Here is a 20,908-nt window from a genome sequence, read left to right on the forward strand (position 1 = left end):
TTTAAATCCAAAAGATGCATCACATTCTATGTTTCTTCTACTATAAGGAAAAAAAGATGAAAATTTGAATTTTGCAGAGTTTTGAATTAGTTAAGGTGGTTAGTCATGAGAGTTTTTTAATTCCAAAAATACTAAATTCAAAAATTAATTTATTATTATTTATTTAGAATAAAAATACCCAAAAATATGTGTCACATCCAAGCATGAGTCTACTATTTATATCTAAAATATTATTAAAAAATATTATCATTTGATTTTGATTAAGGTGGTTAGACATATGTCTACTTCTTATTTTTGTTCTAAATTTTTTGTAATATTGCATTAAAATTCAGAATTTTGACCAATCAATTTTTATTATTTTGAGATAAGTCCTAGTAATTTAGAAACTAGATTCGATTTCCTAGATATTATTTTGTCTCAACTTTTTGATATAAAGTCAATAACAAGTAGAAAATTGCACGTCAAGTTTGCATAACCCTTATTTCCTAATTTTTTGTTGCCACTTAAGAGCATAGTTTGGTTGACCATGACCCTGCACATACCCAATAATAGTTATGCAAGATCCCTCAAGATCCAAATCAAGGCCTTGCTAGTCTAGAATCCACACTCTAATAGAAACCTCCAAGGAAGATCTCAACTTGTGCTCATAAGCCCACCAAGCAATCTCCTTGTTTTCCAAGCTATAGCTACTAACTCTTCTCCAAATTCACTCCTCTACCACCTCCTTTTCTCCAAAATAGCTAAATAAAATGACAAAATCCTTCCCCACAACCCCTACTTATACCAACCTAAGCCACAAGTTGGCCCAGAACACAAATTAAATACAAATACATAAATTAAATGCTACAAGTTGGCTTGCAACAATAATTAAATGCCCAAAATTGATATTCAAGTAAAATCATGATATCTCCTATCTTCAATTGAATTAGAACTTGCCCTTTGAACTATAGTTAGTACTCTAGGCCTCCTTTAATCAAGTTGTACCAACTTTTTTCAAACCTCACTTTTTGAAGAACTTGAAAAAGAAAAGACCAACATACCCAATCATATGCTTTCATCATGTCAACTTTTACCACAAAAGACGGTGATTGGGATGTATTGATGGAATGCAGAACTTCATGTGCAACTAGAGCTCCTTTCATTGTTTCCTAACCTAGAGAAAAACCTCCATACTTAAAGGAAATAATACTCAGAATAAGATGTTGTTGTCTAATGTAAATAGCTTTTGTGACAATCTTATATGTCAGATTACATAGAGAAATGGTCTAGAAGTTTGCAAATGTTTTAGGCTATTTAATTTTTGGGAATAATGCAATATTTGTAGTGTTGAAGTATTTAAGCATGGATCTATTCTTTTAGGATTCTTCAATAACAACAAACAAATCCCACCCAATAATATCCCAGCAGCATTGAAAGAACAATTTAGTAAAGCCATCTAGACCCGGACTTTTTTTTGGAGTAAATGAAAATAAAACCTTTCAAAATTCTTGAATAGTAAAAGGGGCCATGAGTTTAAAATTATCTTCATGATTTATCATTGGAGGGATTGCTTCAAGTAAGCCACTAGCTTGAGCTTCCAATGGCATTGGATATTCATATGAAGATAGGAGGTTTTTGAATAATTTGGCACCTTCTTCTTGAATATTTTGTGCATTATATAGAGTGGTCCCTAGCTCAACATCTTGTATTTGGAATATGGTTTTAGTAGCACTTTTTTGTTTGGTTGAAGCATGAAAATACTTGGTATTCTTGTCCCCTTGTTGAAGCCATAGTTGTCTCAATTTTTGCTTCCAATACTCTTCCTCTCTGCTACACAATTCCTCCCAATCAGGTTGAAGACATTTTTGTTGTTCATAAGTATCATTATCCATGCCATTTTGAATGATATTTGTGTATATATCATTCAGCTATGTCTAGACTACTTCTTTTTACATAAAAAAAAATTTGAACTCATGTTGATTCCGGTGTTCAATGGAAGGTTTTATGTGCTTTAATTTTTTAGCAAATTGGTACTTCTTGGAGCCTTGAAAAATTGATGCACTTACCCACCATTCTTTTATCAGAGGAATAAACTATGGATGGTGAAGCCACATTCTTTCAAACTTGAAGGATGAAAAATGTTTATTCTTATCTCCATCAAATTTTTGGATTAAAGAAAGAGAAATTGGAAAGTGATCTAAACTTGGAAAAGCTAAAATTTATGATTCAATTTGGTAATTTTGGAGTTTCCATTCATGGGAGTTAAGAAATCTATCCAAGTGAACAAAAATTTGTGAAAATCCAGCTCTCCTATTAGTCCAAGTGAAATATCCTTAAGAAGGAATAATGTCCAAAAGGTTGTTGATATCCACGAAGTGTGAAAAATCCTATATTGTTTTAATTGGTGGTTAGATGCCACCAGCTTTTTCATAACTGTCCAAAATAGCCTTAAAGTCATCTCCCACAATGGCACTTGAATATTTTTGAGATTGGAACAAGTGAGTAATGCTGGTCCAAACTTTGAGCTTTCTTGTGTTGAGGAAGGACCAATGACATTTACCAAAATAAAACAGATGTCTAAGTCTGACATCTTAAAAAAAATCCAATTGGGATTCTCCAAGATAAGATGACCTTGAATAGTTTGAGGGTTCCAAAGAATAGCTAGACCTCCTAAAGCTCTTGTCTCTAGAGGATGAATTGAGGACCAATTTGACCATTTGGAAACTATTTTATCAAATGTAACCTAAGAAAGCTTGGTTTCCTAAATCAAAAGAATATTTTCCTTCATAGAATCAATCAACTTTTTGATTCTAGCCCTTTTGTCAAAGGCATTAATGCCTCTGACATTCCAAGAATTAATTTTCATTAAGAAAAAATAAAACCTTTTGTTCTCCTTATCACATGCTTGGCAACTACAAAAGAGTCATCCAAAGTTTTCTGAATACCTAATGCTATTTCATTCTTAGTCTTAGCTCCTTTTGGTCTACCTCTAGACTTGAGAGTCTTGGGAACCAACATAGATTTGGAGGGAGTCTAATGTATTGAGAGTGTTTGATTACAATAAAAAAGAGTCAAGGAAGTGCCATCCTTTGGTATGATAGAATTTAATACAGTGGTAGGATTAGGCATACTAATCATAGCATTTGAACATTCTAACTATGTCATAGTTCAAGCATTGTGATATATAATTTTTTCTTGACCTAATGAATCCTCATTACTAAAGGTAGGAGCCATTAATTGTGTTTTCTTGGGCATGTCAAAATCATTTCCCATATTCTCTGAAATATGACACATCTCCCTAGTATTCAGAAGCACCTTGTTATTCCAATATTGGAATTTTTTGAGGAGATCATCAATTTTGGTGTTATGGTTACCTACTAAAAGACCTTCTTCCTCTACTATTTCATAAATAATAGATGTAGATATTTCAAACACAATCTGATCACTAATCTATCAAGCCTTTAATTGAGATATTTGATATGTATTAGTGAAATCCCCCTGATTGGAAGGAATGTTGCATTTTAGATGAATAATTTGTAACCTCCTACTATCACTATCTAGCAAGTTTTGAATAGAAGGATCCCATGGAATCTCAAAACCTTTGAAGTTGGTTATGAAATTTTTCTAGGCAGAAGGGCTAGATTCAAAAATTGAGTAGAAACCTGCCTAAATTAGATATATGAATTATTCTTGGAAATTTATCAATGTTATGAATATCATTTTGGCCTTCATGATGCTAAGGAGCAATCTTATGTATTCATAAGGCTGGATCTGAATTATGGGTAGCACAAACTTAAAGTATTAAAGTGTCCCAGCCTATGCTAAAATTTATTAACAATGATATCATCCTGAATCTTAATAGACTAATTCCAAAGTCCCCATAGAGATTTTATCACCAAATGTACTAGTTAAGGTTTGCAAGAATCTACAAGAAGGAAAACTCTAACCTCTAAGTGTAGATGCTCAAAAGCTAAAAGGTCATGCTTGAGAAAAATTTCTAATTTGTTTGCAAACATTTTGATAATATATGGATCTCTATATTCAATTGAAAGAAGTGGAAAGGAAATCCAAAAGGGAAGGAACTGAATGTCTGCTAGCTGAGGCTTGAAATTAGGGACCCAAATCATAGTTAAAAGGCAAGAACCTACACAAAACCACCCTTTCTTATTATGGACAAAAGCCCTGGACTCTTTGGACTTAAAGATAGTAACACAATATTTAGATTCCTGATCTATATAAAAGATATCCTTTAAACCTGAACATGTGGAAATGCCTAATCTTTAATATCACAAAAGAGAAGTGAGTTGTAAGGAAACTTACCTATAAGTGTTGATTGGTGAAGAAGACCAATTTCTTGCTACAACATATGTGGTGGGAGTGTGATTGACAATTGATGATCTAGGAAAGTGACATGTTAGGGCTACTTCTTTTGCCAAACTTGTTGAATACCTTTTGATTTAGAAGGGGCCTGAGATTGGGTTGGCTACAATGGATGAGAGTAGGGCCCAAAAGTCATGTGCATTGTCTTTGTGCCCTGGTGATGCTACAACTCATGAGAAAGGAGAGAACCCTTATCCTTTGTTGATGGATCAAATCCTTTCAGAACTTTGGGATAATTAGAGAAAGTGTGAACAGGAGACCCTAGTGGAGTGCCTTCACAGATATCAAAGACTAGTTTCTTTTGAGATCAAAGCTGATAACTACCAATTCCATTCAAATTGTTCCTATTCTATTGAATTGATCCCTTAGCCCTTTAATTTTTTGAAATTTTTCTTTCTTTCCTAGACCCCTTTTTAAAGTGCAAAGAAGGTGAAAGATGATCTAAAGCCTACTTCAAGGATTCTCCAACTTCAAAGGAGGAAGATATAGCAGTTCCCTTCCAAGCTTCTATGTAGGAGTGTTGTTGAAGCCAACTTGGATGAGAATGAAATGCTAGATTTGGGAGTGTTTTATGATGATCATGGGATCAAAGGTTTACAAAGAAGGGTTTAGTAGATTGAACAACTAATTTACCCTAAAAGATCAAATCCACACCCTTGCTAACCCCCTACCTATTCATAGAGTTTTTTTGTTGAAAGAAACATTGTTGAAAAGTTGGGTTACATGAAGATGATAGTGTAGGTTACAAAATGGGCATGAAAGAGAAAATGTGATCAAAGCCTTGTAACCCTACTAAAGTATTTTTCTAACTCTACATGTTCTATCTTAATAGATTCTAGTTATAAGGTTATCTTGCTTAACTAGGATCTCATATATGCATTCTCTACTTTTAATTCAGAATTAATCTTACCTCTATTTTCTTAAGACTCATCTTAAGTTCAACTATCTTTGACTCATGTTTTAGGATCTCATTTTCTTTCTTCAACTCTTTAATGTCATCATTACTATATTGACTAGTATGACCTTTCTATTTTAGGTCATCTATCTTGTCCTTCAATTCACTAATGTAGGCTTTTGCATCCTTGTATCTGTCTTTGATACCATCACTTTCATTAGTAAGATGATCAAAATTTTCAAGTGCTTCTTCAAGATTTTTCTTTAGTTGTTCCATATCCATAGGGATCTTATTCAAGGTATTAAGCCTTTTTTCAATAATTAGGCTCTAATACCAACTATTAGAAATAGATAATACTAAGAAGGGGGGTGAATTAGTATTTTCAATCTTTTAACCCACAACTAAATATTGTTAATCACTTTATGATGTGCATAATAAAATAAACCAATAGTGCTAAGTAATGTAAACAACCATACATAAAGAGAGATCATAACACCATATTTTTTTAACTAGGGAAATCCTGGCTAAGAGAAAATCTCGGTGGGGATGGAACCCACTAGATTATTCACTATATATAAGGATTCAAATAAGGATATTGACCCTGTTAAGAGTCTATGAAGCATGTATAGTGTCTCAAGTCCTTGTTAGAAGACTGGGCTTTGTCAAAAGCCTCAACCCTATTAGGAGTTTCTTCAACCCTATTAGGAGTTGGTGGATCATATACAAATGTGTACAAGAAGATTCCACTATCCTAACATGCAACTATATAATAAGTTCTTCAAGAAATAAGTATACATACAATATTGACTTGTTTGTTGTACTTGCAAACCTTCTGATTGATGATTCTTCACACAATAGCGAATATGCACATATTAGTCTACAATAGATCTTTGCATCACATATAAAAGTGTCACATTCACTTGTTACTCTCATTTTAGAAGATCATATTGACTTTGCATCACTGAATCATTCACTTTCACTTTCACAACTCACAATTCACATTTCTCATCTTACATCTTAACTTCATGAATAAAATGCTTTACTTATATGGAACATCCTAAGTGAATTCTTCTTTATTTGGCTCATATAACATCATTAGAGTTAGCTCAATAAGAAAATATAACTTAAAACAATAAATCAAATCATTTTGTATTGTGTCAGTACTGCATCACTATTTTCATCATAACTCAAGTTTGGTTAACTTTACAAACATGCGCACTAGTATATGTCATCCTTATGATATCATGCATCTCTAGTCAACTACATAAGAGAATATTCCAAAGGAATATTCTGTTATCATCAAAACTATCCTATTGTTGTAACATTGTCTGATACTTAGACAATTTTCTTCTGTAACTAAATGGAGTTAATCTACAAAACAAATATGTTTCCATAAATGACAATCATGACTTAATTTATCTAATTGATTTGACATATTTCCAACAATCTCCCCCTTTGACATTAATGGCAACATTTTGCAAAAATTGGCTAAGTTCAAAACATGCTCTCATGCTAATCAAAATAAATAATCATAACATAAAACATTAAAGACATTTGTATTCATGTTTATGAAAGATTACATTTCTTATCACTTCTTATTACAATGTATTGCTCCCCCTTACATGCATATTACAATTCTTTTACAATGCAGTTTTCCATATATTCTCCCCCTTGGACATCAATGAAAAAGGTGTCAAAAACTATCAAAATCTAGTTGCAACATGTCAAAAGTTGGAAAGAAAATCACTAAAATTTGTCTTTAATTTCTCAAATTGTTTCTTTTAGCTATCCTTTAGTGCATCAGATACACTAATAAGTGCACATAGAGAATATGATACCAATTTTGATGTATTCAAGTCTATAGCCACAAACTTGTCATATGAAGATTTTGTAGATAAGCACTCTTTCAATTGGTTTTCTAGTAATGTTACTTGAGGGAATAAATGTGCTCTCAAAACAGTAAACCTTTTTAGGATTTTCTCCTTTTTCTCTTTTATTTCCCTTATATTGTCATGAAGTAACTATATTGTAGGCTCAATGATGTCTATTTGTTGATTGAACTTCAAAAAGTTGTTAGTGACTATTTGAAGCTTAGTCACTTTATCCGTGATTTTTTCATCATATTGTTTTAGATAAATGTGTGCTAAGTTACACTTAGCATATGCATATTTTCCTTACTCTATACACTGTTGCAATGCCTTAATAGATATGTTTAGGGTTTCTATGTCATTTCTCATATTAGTGCACATGGTGTTTAGGAGTTTATCCTCATGCTTAGTCTATGCTTGTATTGTAGCCACATTCATAAGTTTTGAGAAATCATCATCAAAGGCCTTGCACAAAATTGTTGCATGCTATTGGATGTCTATTGGGGTGTCAACAGGGCTCACTACCTACTCCATTTTGTCCAAAACTATGGTCAAAGCCTTCTCAAGTGACTTGAATAATTTCTTCTTTTCAAGAAGTTTTCTTAGAGATGATATTAGATTCTTCACCTCTTCTTCTTCATCAAATTGAGCTTAAACTGCTACAACTACTACTATCTAAGTAGAAGGAGTGGAAGTTCCCACTACTACTACCACTACTGAAGGCACACTTGAGATACCTACTTCAGTACTAGTTCCCATCTTCTATGTAATCTCTTCAGTAGTCTTTTGATCCTCTTCATTGTTAGAGCTATTGTAATCTACAATATTGTCAACAATGCTAGCACTATAATTCTTAAATAGGTCCTTTTATTTGTCAATAGTCATTTTTTTTGTATCTACTTGCATAGAGTCACTACCAAAAGTGATGTGAGGAAGAGAGCTTGGTGTAGCTATAGGCTCAATACTATAAGGAGGGCTATAAGTTGTTGGACTATCATCCTTTGTCTACACAATATTCTTGGCTTCTACTGACTATGCACTCGCTTTAGGCATCTACACACTTCCTCTAGGCATCTAACTTGCCTCTGGTAACTTCACATTGTCTTCAGTCATCTACACACTTACTCCAAGCATCTGGCTTGCCTCCACTGACTGCATACTATCCTTAAGCATAGTAGACATGAAAGAAACTATGGCTTCTTGAGTTTCTTTGTTGATTTCCTCATAATTACCTCCCATAATTAGGATGGATCTTCTCTTATGCCTTAGTATTGGTGCTATAACTTTAAATTTTCTTTTATGTCTTCTTCACTATTTACAATACGTAACTTTCTTATCATGTTTACTCTTATCTGTCTATCCTCTTCTATAACTCTATTTTTCATATTCAGTAATCTATTGTACAAGTCTTTGGGTATTTACCCCTTTATAGTATCAAACCTTTTATCTTTCAAAATCATATTTCTAACTACAACATTTTGCAACTATCTTCTATCCATGTTATTATACAAGTCATAATATTTATTCAACTGTACAAAATTATTATCATTAAAGTTTTTTGTGTTAAGGTTTTATACCTTTAGCTTCCATGCTCTATGTCATGTTGATGTTTTGGCTTCCTGATCAGATGCTTCAGATGTTTTGGCTTCAGTAATCTATTGTACAAGTGTTTGGGTATTTACCCCTTTATAGTATCAAACCTTTTATCTTTCAAAATCATATTTCTAACTACAACATTTTGCAGCTATCTTCTATCCATGTTATTATACAAGTCATAATATTTATTCAACTGTACAAAATTATTATCATTAAAGTTTTTTGTGTTAAGGTTTTATAACTTTAGCTTCCATGCTCTATGTCATGTTGATGTTTTGGCTTCCTGATCAGATGCTTCAACTGGTCTATCACCAGTTTCTTCCTTAGACTCATATGAGCTAATCTATAGAGTTTTTCTCCTTTTTATTGGGGCACTAATTGTCTACTTTTTTTCTCCTTTTAGACTTTCTTGATGCATATTTTTACTCTCTCTTCACTAGTTTTCTTGGTGGTTGTTCTTTTGCAACTATTGCTTAGGGCACAAAAGGCGTATATGCACTTGTTTGGTTGGGTAACTATGACCTCTTCTATAGGTCCTACCACTACAATGGGTGTAAGGATTAGGAGAATAGTTTGGCCACTAGCTTTCATCTCCATGGCTATTCCCTTTACCTCATCAAATTATTTCCTTGACATTCTAGATTCCTTCAGGATGAATTAATAACTTTCTCTACCTTCTTCTTGGAGTCCTTCATGACTTGATTAGTTTTAACTTCTCTCATTTTCTCTATATATGTTCCCCCTCTAGGATAGTTAGAATCAACTTCAGAGTGAAGGATTATCTATCCATACCCTTCAATTAGGTCCTCACTCATTTCATAACCCATAGGTTCAATGAATTTCACTCGAGGAACTACTACCTCCATGCATGTAAATTCTGTTTCAACCATTAAAACATATTTCATCCTTGAACTTTTCTACAAGTGTTGGAGGTATTCTATACCTCTTCTTCATTTCCATCTAAAAAGACTTCATGATTCTATCAAATTCACTATCTCTTATTGCTTTAGGTCTAGATCTATAGGCTTGAGTGATTTTCTACATTCCATACTCATTAAGTGTTAGAAATAGATAATACTGAGAGTGGGGTGAATCAGTATTTTAAATCTCATAATGAAGGTGACCTCTAATATCTTCCACATGAAGAACATTTTCTTGAATTTGTGAAAATTCTCCAATGGGGTCATCGATCAATGAAACAAATGGGTACTTCTTGAAATTATACCTAGGTATGTTGCTTAAATGATAAGCTTCTTGCCTTGCCATTCTTGAAGGATTATGCTCAATAATTCAAAAAAATACCTCAATTATGTGCACTAGGGTTTCTAGCAACTTTGCATGCTTGTAGGGTTCTTTGATTCTTCAAATCTTGTTTCAATATTTCTCATAAACTTCATACAAACAAATTATGTGTGCAAGTTAGTTCGCTTCCTTTAAATCTTCTACAATCTATACTATGCAATAAATATGTATTTGCCACTAGTTCAGTATACTATCTCTATGTAACAGAGAGTTTGATCCTTTCACATCTCCTCATCCTAATCATATCAAGAAATGTACATTTTATTGTAGATTTCTCTTAATGTCTACTACTTTCTATCAATTACACAAGTCCTAATATCTTCTTTAGCATTGGTTATCAATAATTGATACTCTATTCCATTGGGAATGCTTAATTCTGGTGAGAAGAGTCACTAACAATAAGTGACTTCATTGTCCTGTCAGGTACATCTTCTAAAACTGTATAAGAACTTTTTGGTTCCTTTGCTTTCACAAATAATTCCTTTAATTAATTTTTTTTCTCTTTTACTCTATTTCTTCTATTGTTCCTTCTATAATTCTAATTCTTATTTAGATCTCTTCTATCCATTCTACTAAACCTTGCTATGTGTCCAAAGTTATTACATAACTAACATATAGGTACATCCTTTTTGTGTTAATTCAACTTGTCATTAGGTGTTCTACAATTACTTGCAATGTTTCTAGGATTTTTGCATCTATAGCAAACAATTTGTCTTCTTTCTCCATTTTCATTACTATGAGATCTCATGTTTCCTGCATGGTTAGTGTTCCTATGCATCCTACTTTTTGTATTATCACTATCAAGTTTAGGTTTCTTAAAATATACTACATAATGACCATATCCATGAAAATTATGACAATAAAATTTTGAAATTGGTTTGAAAGACTTACCTTAGCAATTGGCTTTAGTGTCTTCAGGTTCATCGCACCAAGAAAAAGATTCCTTTCTAAACATATCTTGATCAAATTCTTTGTCCTTCTCTAAGTGAGAAACATTCACTTTTTCATTAGATGTATCATCTATCTTACATAGGTCCTTATTGACTTCAAGAGTAATAGGTTCTTTTTTTTCAAGAAGTTTCTTGGTGGATTGACCAAGAAAGAATCCAAGTTTAGTCTTATCGTAACTGGGTCTTTGTACACATATTTGCTCTTCAATTTTATCACTATTAGTATTCAATTTCTCAAGTTGTTGCTTGGTTTTTACCAACTCACCTTTCATAATAGTGTTGTATTTTTCTAATTCTACATGTTTTATCTTAATAGATTCTAGTTTTGATGTTACCTTGGTTAACTAGGATCTTAGATTTGCATTCTCTACTTTTAGTTTAGAATCAATCTTATCTCCGTTTTTCTTAAGACTTGGCTTAAGTTGAACTATCTTTAACTCATGTTTTAGGATCTCATTTTCTTTCTTCATCTCTTCAATGTCATCATTACTAGATAGATTAGTAGGACCTTTCTATTTTAGGTCATCTATCTTGTCCTTCAATTCACCAATGTAGGCTTTTGCATCCTTGTATCTATCTTTGATAACATCTCTTTCATCAGTAAGAAGATCAATCTATTCAAGTGCTTCTTCAATATTTTTCTTCAGTTTTTCCATATCCATAGGGATCTTATTCAAGTTATTAAGCCTTTTCTAAATAACTAGGCTCTGACACCAATTCTTAGAAATAGATAATATTGAGATGGGGGGGTGAATTAGTATTTTCAATCTTTTAACTCACAACTAAATATTATTAATCACTTTATGATGTGCATAATAAAATAAACCAATAGTGATGAGTAATGTAAACAACCATACACAAAGAGATATCATAACACCATATTTTTTTAACTAGGGAAACCTTGACCAAGGGACAACCCCAGTGGGGATGGAACCCACTAGATGATTCACTATATATAAGGATCCAGTTAAGGATATTGACCCTGTTAAGAGTCTATGAAGCATGTATAGTGTCTCGAGTCCTTGTTAGAAGACTAGGCCTTGTCAAAAGCCTCAACCCTATTAGGAGTTGGTGGATCATATACAAATGTAAGCAAGAAGAGCCCACTACCCTAACATGCAACTATACAATAAGTATACATACAATGTTGACTTGTTTGTTGTACTTTGTAAACCTTCTGATTGATGATTCTTCACACAATAGAAACTACACACATATTAGTCTATATTAGATCTTTGCATGACATATCAAAGTTTTTGCATTCACTTTTTACTCTCATTTCATAAGATCATATTGACTTTGCATCACTAAATCATTTGCTTTCACTTTCACAACTCACAATTCACATATCTCATCTCGCATCTTAACTTCGCAAATAAAATACTTTACTTATATGGAACATCTTAGTAAATTCTTCTATAGTTTTATGATATAACATCATTAGAGTTAGTTCAACAATAAAATGTAACTTAAAACAATAAATCAAATTATTAAACATATTCTACTTATATGCTCTGTTATGTATTGTATCAGTATTGCATCACTATTTTCATCAAAACTTGAGTTTGGTTGACTGTATAGACATGCACATTGGTATACATCATCCTTATGATGTCATGTATCTTTAGTCAACTGTGCAAGAGAATATTCCAAGGGAATATCCTGTTATCATCAAAACTATCTTACTATTGTAACACTATCTAATACTTAGACAATTTTCTTCTGTAACTAAATGGGGTTAATCTGCAAAACAAATATGTTTCCATAAATGACAACCATGACTTAGTTTAACTGATTGATTGGACATATTGCCAACAGCGCCATAATAAATCAATTGGGAATATGTAAAATAAATAGTAATGTTGTCTTATTTATGAAGGAAAATAATAAGTGAAACAAAACAGAATACAAACAATAAATATGATTATCCTCATACCACTTCACAAAAGTATCATGAGAGGATTAGAAGGAGGTGGGGGGAGTCTTCTTTCCCTCACTATCTCCACAAGTGGACATACTATTGTTTGTGATTCTCAGTGAGTAAGATTACTATTATTATAGTTGTTTATATTTTCATTTAGTATTTTAGAGTGTGCAAAATTTGGTATAGTTATTCTAATAGTTTACAATGTGTAAATTGGTAGGAGCTAAACTCTAACCTATATTACAAAAGACTAGGACCATTTCCACATTGTATCTACTCACTATTGGCTTGATAAAATCAGTGTTTGATCAAATAGTGATCAATTTCATGTAGGCAATAAGTAGATTAGCTATGCAAATTAGAAATTTCGCATAAGTATTTTGTGTTTTCAAGGCATTCCAGAAAACCACTATACATCTCTTTACTTTTAGTAAAAAAACAAGTCATTTCCATATGAGTGGAAGCACAAGATCTAATTTGATGTTTTACTTCAAGATGCGTCCATTTCATCTATATCACATGTGTGTTCTATATTCTTATGGAGCTCATCTATCCCTAATGTTTATTCTCACCTTGAAATCAAATGATCCACTATAGAAGTGATTCTAAATCTTAGAGAATTCAGGTCATCTTGATTTTTGTAGTCTATATATAATATATGAGTAGACCACTTCTAGGTTATCTAATCTTATAAGAAAAGGAATGGAAAACCATGTGTGTATGATGGGTAACTATATGTTTTATGAGATCTCCATATTTGTGGGCCAATGAAAGAGCCTTTCAAGCTTGTCTAACCTTGCAAAAGAACTAATGAGGATTGCTATTATAGTGGTTGACTTTATTTATAATTTCTTCTCCTCATAAGATGCAAGGAGAGCCTTAACCTTTGGCTCCAACATCAACCTTTATTATATTTCATATTTACAAATCTTGGTGATAGATCCATACAAGTTGAAAATGAGGTGATTAATATCTCTTATCATGTATAACCCACAATAATTGTACAACTTCTTCTTGGTTTTGTTCTTTCTCTACCATATCTCCTATTGATACCTTCAACATTGCCAATAATTATATTTAATTTGAATGTTGTTTTTCCATCCAAAAACTAAAATTAAACTCTTGAAAAAGGGAAAAAATTAAACAATACCCTAGTAGGTAGAATATAATAAACAAATACTAGAGCTTCAAAAAATAGAAAAAAAGAAAAAAATTTGTCACATGCATTTGAAATGAGGTCAGAAAATTTGCTAAAACCAATTCACTATCATTTGGAATCAACACAATATCACTTGTAAATGAGATCAATCTATGTCATTAGTTCAAAAACCCAAAGGAAATGGTACAAAAAGTAAAGTTAAATTAGAGTTTTATTTGTTGTCAATAGTTATGTTGAGTTTTAATGAGTTATGTGCTAGATATTGGGTGATTACTTGCCAATAGTTATTGGATAAGTAATGAACCATGACATTTGTCTATATACATTATTAATTTTGGGAACAAGTTAAAGCTTCTTTATATGTCATTAGAGAAAGAGCCCAAGGAAAATGGTATAAAGAGTAACATATAATCAAGGTTTTATTGGGTAGTAGAAAAATGTATTATTTAATTTCTAGGAATGTTTTTGGTGCATACATACTATTTTTTGTGAGATTTAAAAAAAAAAAATTGGTAAATACTTTTCGCAAAGACTGCAGTGAGTAATTGGCAATTATTTTGCTAGTTGTATTTGTCTTTAGGCAAGTTGTTGTATTTTGTATCTGTACAATTAATGACTCTGATTGATGCACTCCTTAGTATTTTCTTAAAATGGGATGTAATTGATATGGCACAGGTAGAAAATGTACAAAAATGGAATTATCAAATTTAAAAAGAACTATTTATTTCTTATTGTGCAATTTGTTCTCAAATATATAGGTTGTCAACATGAGATACAAAATAGGTTCTATCCTTTGCAAGTTCTTGGTTTTTTGCTTCTTGTTAAAATCAACATTTTTTAAAAATCTTTTTCTTCACTAAAGTTTCATTGCATGTTAATTTTTAATGGGTCATCTCGTTGTTTTAATTGTCTTGTGTTATACCTTTGTATTTTACAAAACTACAATTCCATGGATTACAATGACCATGTGGTTGATGATTTCTATAACTTGTATGGTGTGGTGTCTAAATCTAAATGAGATAAGATGCCTTCTCTCATAGATCTACAAGAAATACCACTCATAGAAGATATCACCTAGGAAGCTATTTTGGTCAATAGAATATTGGATTTGGATTTGGAAATGATTGAAAAGAAAGCATTGGAATTGGCTATTGAATCCAATGCAAGTATGGTAAGTTGGTTTAATGAATTTTTGATTTGGTTAGTTATTAAATGGGAGGAAAATTTTATGATCTTGATGACATGCTAAGGCACTAGCTAAAGACGAGAAAAAATCTCAAGTCTGGACTATAACACATGGCTCTAAATTTAGGTCATTTGGAAATGGGTTAATCCAAGAATCAATGATTATTGTTTGAGGTTAATTATAGATGTTCTCTCACTAGTATGCATGAATTCTTTTGGATTTTAGATCAATATTTATTTTTATGGTTGGAACATGGTATGGAAATTTTTTGTGTCCATCCATCCATTTTATCAAATGTTAAATATGACATCGATATGTATTCCTTAGTTAGTATAATGGTGTTTAGGTAACATCCTCAAATTTCTTGCACACATGAGAATATTATAAAGAATTTTTTTTTTTTTTTTAAATCATAAGTAAAGACTATAGGTTTTCTATTTTTAAGGTATCATCGGAAGTGCATTATTACTTCCAACTAATCTGATGTCCTTTTACAACTTATGTTTCCCACCTAATCACAACCTTGTTCCGGTTTAGGAATGACTTTGGTTTTTAGAGAACATCCTGCTAAAATTGGTAGAATCTTTGTTCTTTGGATCTTTCAACACCTTGTGATAAGTGATTTTGGAAAACACACTAAAGTAACATCCTCCATTGTGGTAAATCACAAGATGAAAATTTTGAAAAAAAAATTGATCAAATAAATCATTCTACCCATTTTCAATAAATATTAAGACACTTCAGCCATTCCTTTAGCAGCTTCAACTTGTTATATTATTTAAGTCTTGGTGGCTTTTTGAGAGTCTAAGATTAACAACTTTAGGTTTCCATATGTTTTGCTCTATATTTTGCAAATCTTACTACCCATTGACTTGTCTCCCTTGGTATGCAATATCTTTTCTCACCAAATGAGGACCTCATATATATGATACAAGTGTGGACCTATAATATTTATTTCTTTTGCAATCATTATGGTTTGATACCATATGAGGTATCACACTCTTTGATTGTTATAGCAATTGATGTGACAAGTTTTCAGAAGATTTCTTATGGCACAAAAGGATTTTTTTGGCTACCCTATATGGCTATAATTTGTAGGAAGGTATTGTTATTAGTTCTTCAGGAAATTATATACTTTATTATTAAGGATTTTTAAAAATATACTCTTACTAGTGAGCATTTTTTTGGACAACTTAAGCTTTAAAATTTATGCTTAACGCCAAGTTTCGTGTATTTTCAAAAGATCCCCTTTTAAATATTTTTAAAGGTCTAACTATAAGTATTATGCATTAATAATGATGTTCCTAAATATTGTCAAATTTTAATTATTTGGAATATAGATTGGTTACATTTCTTGAATAAGACCAATAGTTAATGTGCTCTTCTCTAGTTTTTCATGGTTATTATCTATCCAAGTTCAAAGGAATTTTACTAAAATAGAGGATTCTTATTAGAAAATAAAACTTTTTTTTTAATCCATGCTTTATTTGATAAAACTTCTTTTCTCAATATGTAAGCTAACTAAAGAATACTTCTAATTTTTTTAGTTACATTCCTATTTCTCCTCTATTTTATGCTTTGAGGAAGCCTATATTATTGCAATTCCTTCATTGTAATTAATGAGAACTTCCATTTTTCATCTTCTAGTCTGAATTTTTTCTTTCTATAGTTGCATATTTCTTTCTATCATTCTAGCTAGATTACTTGTTAGTTAAGCTAAAATTTTACATGATATCTATTCTTAGGGTGCTAGAAAGAAGAACAAAATTTCTCTTGTAGATATTGAGGAATTTTAGAGTTTAGAAAGAATGAAGTTTCCAACCTCTGCACTTTTGGCACCACATAACTATTTTGAATGGAAGACACAGATTCAACTTCAACTTAGAAGAACATAGATAGAACAAAATTCTACAGTTGAAAAATCCAAATATTTCAACTGCATGGATGAGGATTTTGGTCTTCTCTATTTATCCATGTCTCCAAAATTATTGTTTCATGTTGAAGCATGCACAACTACAAACCAAGTTTGGACTACATTAGGGGCTCTTTTTCAAAAGCAAGATGTGAGGCCACATTCTTGAAAATGAGATCAACTTATTAGATTTAGGAAGTTTTGAGAATATTAAAGAATTCTTCACATAGTTCAAGGATTTATTACTTTAGCTAGAGGAATGTGGAAATTATAAATCCACACAAGAAAGAAAACTAATCCTTTCTATTTTTTCAAAATTGGGTGCACAATATGTAATGTTTGTCTCTGCATTTCACATTATTAGAATTACAATAGGAGTGAGTTGAAAGATGCCCAAACTCAATGCCTTTATTGGATCTCTAATACACAAGCAAGACAAACTCATAAATATGGATACTTTGAAAAGTTCCAAAGTTCATTCTCTTATGCATACAAGTGATATAAAAATTCAAGAATCCAATCATTAATCCAAAAAAAATAAGAAGAAGTTGGATAAGCCTTATAGTTTTTTTGGTAAGGTGGGACACACAATTAATTGATGTTAGATGATATTAGAGGCCTTGGAGTAGGCTATGCAACAACATCAAACTTCAGCCCCTGATCCTTCTTCATCTCTAAGAGGCTAAGGTCATGTTCTCACTACATTGGCCTTTCCTTCTTGTCCTCTTTAGTAACACACCATTTCAGTGGACCTTTCATGCCTTTCCCTTCCAAAATGTTTCGAAGGGTTTTCAACTATTTGTGTTGATGCTTTATTGGTTCCATAGTTGATTAATTTTGTAGACGATTGGAAACTATATTTTCAATTAGTAATTTATTTTTGCATGGTTGAGTAGTGTCATTTAGGTCACTCATACAAATTTATGTGTCATCTGTATCCTTAAGTAATAAATGTTTTGCCTTTTTTCCAGCTATTTATTGGTTTGGGGCTTCTATGTAGATTATTATCATATGTATCTTCAATTAACAAATGCTTTGCATAGTTTTTCATCTTCTCATTGTTGGAGTAGTGTCATTGGGGGCACTCATGCAGATTGACACTAATTTTCATCTTGGTTTCAAATGAGGTTTATTCAACACTATGATAGTTGTATATGAGAAATATGTTAGCAAGTAATACTAATCTATCAAAAGAGCAAAAGCATTAACTAGTATATAAACCATAACATAAATGAGAGACTAAAGAGGAAACCCCAATTGGAAATGTGAGCCAAATGAATGGACTCTCCCAATGGGATTTAGCGCCTTGCTTGGTAGATGGGTCTAAATATTGGGATGTATGCTCAAGGTTCCCAAAAACTAGCTTCAATGGAGATGAAAAATGGCAAATTGGTAGCTTTGTGAGCTCTCAATTTGGCATTATAAGGGTATGGTTGATGGTTTTTGGCTCTCAAAAGGGAATTATAACTTTAGCTCCAAGATTGTGATGAAATGGCTTGGGAGGGGATTCAATTTATAGGCTAAGGGCTTGAGGGATGGAGGGCTAAGATGGAAGGAAATATGAAAGTTTAAGGAGGGCTAGGATCCACTCAAAAGGGAGCACATGGATTGTGCTTGTTTAGCACCAATCAGGGAGTGACACATGTCACAAGGTGAGTGGATGGAGGAAAGGGGAAGGATGAGTCAACAAAGGAGGCTCAAAGGATAATATCTTCATAAAGACCCTTCATTATGGCTTTTAAGAGCTTGTAAGAGTCTTTATGGCTTTTGTAAGAGCATTCATTGTTGGGTGGTTGGGATATTTTGGAGGGAGTTGAGATTGTTGACTTTCCTTGGCTTAGGAAAGTCTTAAGCTTGTTTAGGGAATGTGACAACATTAGGGGGTGGATTAGGCTTGGTTTTAGGATTAGATTAGAGATGTTAGAGATTTTCAAGTGGATGGCATTCATGAGGGTGGGCGAGTTAGTGACTAAGCTTAGTTAGTATGGGTGGATGGGGTGGATTAGGCTAAAAAGGGGATTTAGGATAGGTTAGGGGTTATTAGATTTGAGGGTTTTATTTATCAAATAGGTTTATTTAATAAATGGGGATTTTGGATTTAGATAGAAGAATAGGATTTAATTGATAAATAATAGGTTATTTGATTTATCAATTAGGACTATAGATGATTAATTAAATTAATTAGCTAGGGGATGGCAAAGGATTAATTAAATAGGAATTTAATTAATGATGCCTTTAGAGATAACTAAATAGGATTACCAAAGCAATGTAATCAAATTTAGGTGTCTACAATAGTTATCATTCGATAGTCATTCACACTTTTCTTGTGTCTCAATAGATGCTTTCCTAATGCATATTTTGAGGGGGGAGTTTGTTGCTACTTGGTTTTCCCTCTTTCCTCTTTCCTATTCTTTAGCTTTTTTCTCCTTATTTAGACTTGAGGGGGAGTGTTAGAAAATAAAAATTCACATGTTTTTGGTTTTTATCCATGCTTTATTAGATAAATATTCTTTTCCTAATATGTAAGAAAAGTAACAAATACTTTTGATTTTTTCAGTTTTATTCTTATTTTCCCTTTGCTTTATGCTTTGAGGAAGCCTATATTATTGCAATTCCTTCATTGTAATTAAAAAGAACTTCCAATTTTTCATCTTTTTTTCTAAAATTTTCCTTTCTACAACTAGATATTTTTTTCTATCATTCTAGCTAGATTATATTATGGGAAGCTATAATTTTACAATTTCTATCATGATTTCTTAAGATAACATATTTCAATGTTGTTGTGGTCTCACAACACACACCCTATTTCTCCTAGAAATGAGGAACCCCTAATGAAATTCTCTCTACTAGGCTCCCAATCTAGAGTCTTAGACCCTCCTAGGTGTCTAAAATAAATCATTGTGCATGACTGGGGAATTCCAAGGAATCAAAAAATAGGATAAAGCTAAGATTTTGGGCTCTAATTGTGCTTTAAGTGTGCACATATGCAGATGTACATGTCTTCTGAGTGGGCACATGCATAGTACACCCCCTACTCTAGGGATGTGCAAGTGTGCACATGTGCATGTGTGCACCCTTGTAGGGTGTGCACCTACGAGGGTGTGTATAACACATCTAGGGTCTATATAAGTCCCTAGACCACCTCCACTAAACTCATTTTCAATATTCCCCTATACCTAAGCATAATTTTGCACCTCTTCCTATGTGATCCTCTACCAATGAGCTTCCTCTTGCACATAAGCTAGACACCAAGGTTAGAAGCACCATAAGGCGTGTACATGCACATCTTTGCACATCTAACAAACCAAAATCCTAAAACCAAGACATTAAAAACTAAGACTCACTTAACTTAATGAAGGTATGCACATGCACACCTCCATAAGGTTTACATATGCTAACCTTCCCAATAACTAAGGAAAAAAATAAGTCAACATGCACAAACCTTCTATTGGCTCATGAAAGTGAGCACATGGGCACCTCTATAAGGTGTACATGTGTGCACCTCCATGCCCTAAGGAGAACTATAAAACTTACTCTTTTCTACCCCTAGATGCACTCTACACTACGCACATGTGTACCTTAACAAGTTGTGCACATATCTATGTGTGCAACAATGAAATTAGCCTTTTAAAGGATTATTTGACATACTAACACACTTACAAGGGTGTCCTAAAGTGAAAAATAGGGCATTCCAAGATGGAGGAACTATTATAAAGTATTTTTTGACTCATTTTGACCTATTTGGGAGGGAGTTAGA

Source organism: Cupressus sempervirens, chromosome 7 (genome assembly GCF_028749045.1).
Source record: "Cupressus sempervirens isolate cs-2001-9-10 chromosome 7, ASM2874904v1, whole genome shotgun sequence".
NCBI lineage: Eukaryota > Viridiplantae > Streptophyta > Pinopsida > Cupressales > Cupressaceae > Cupressus > Cupressus sempervirens.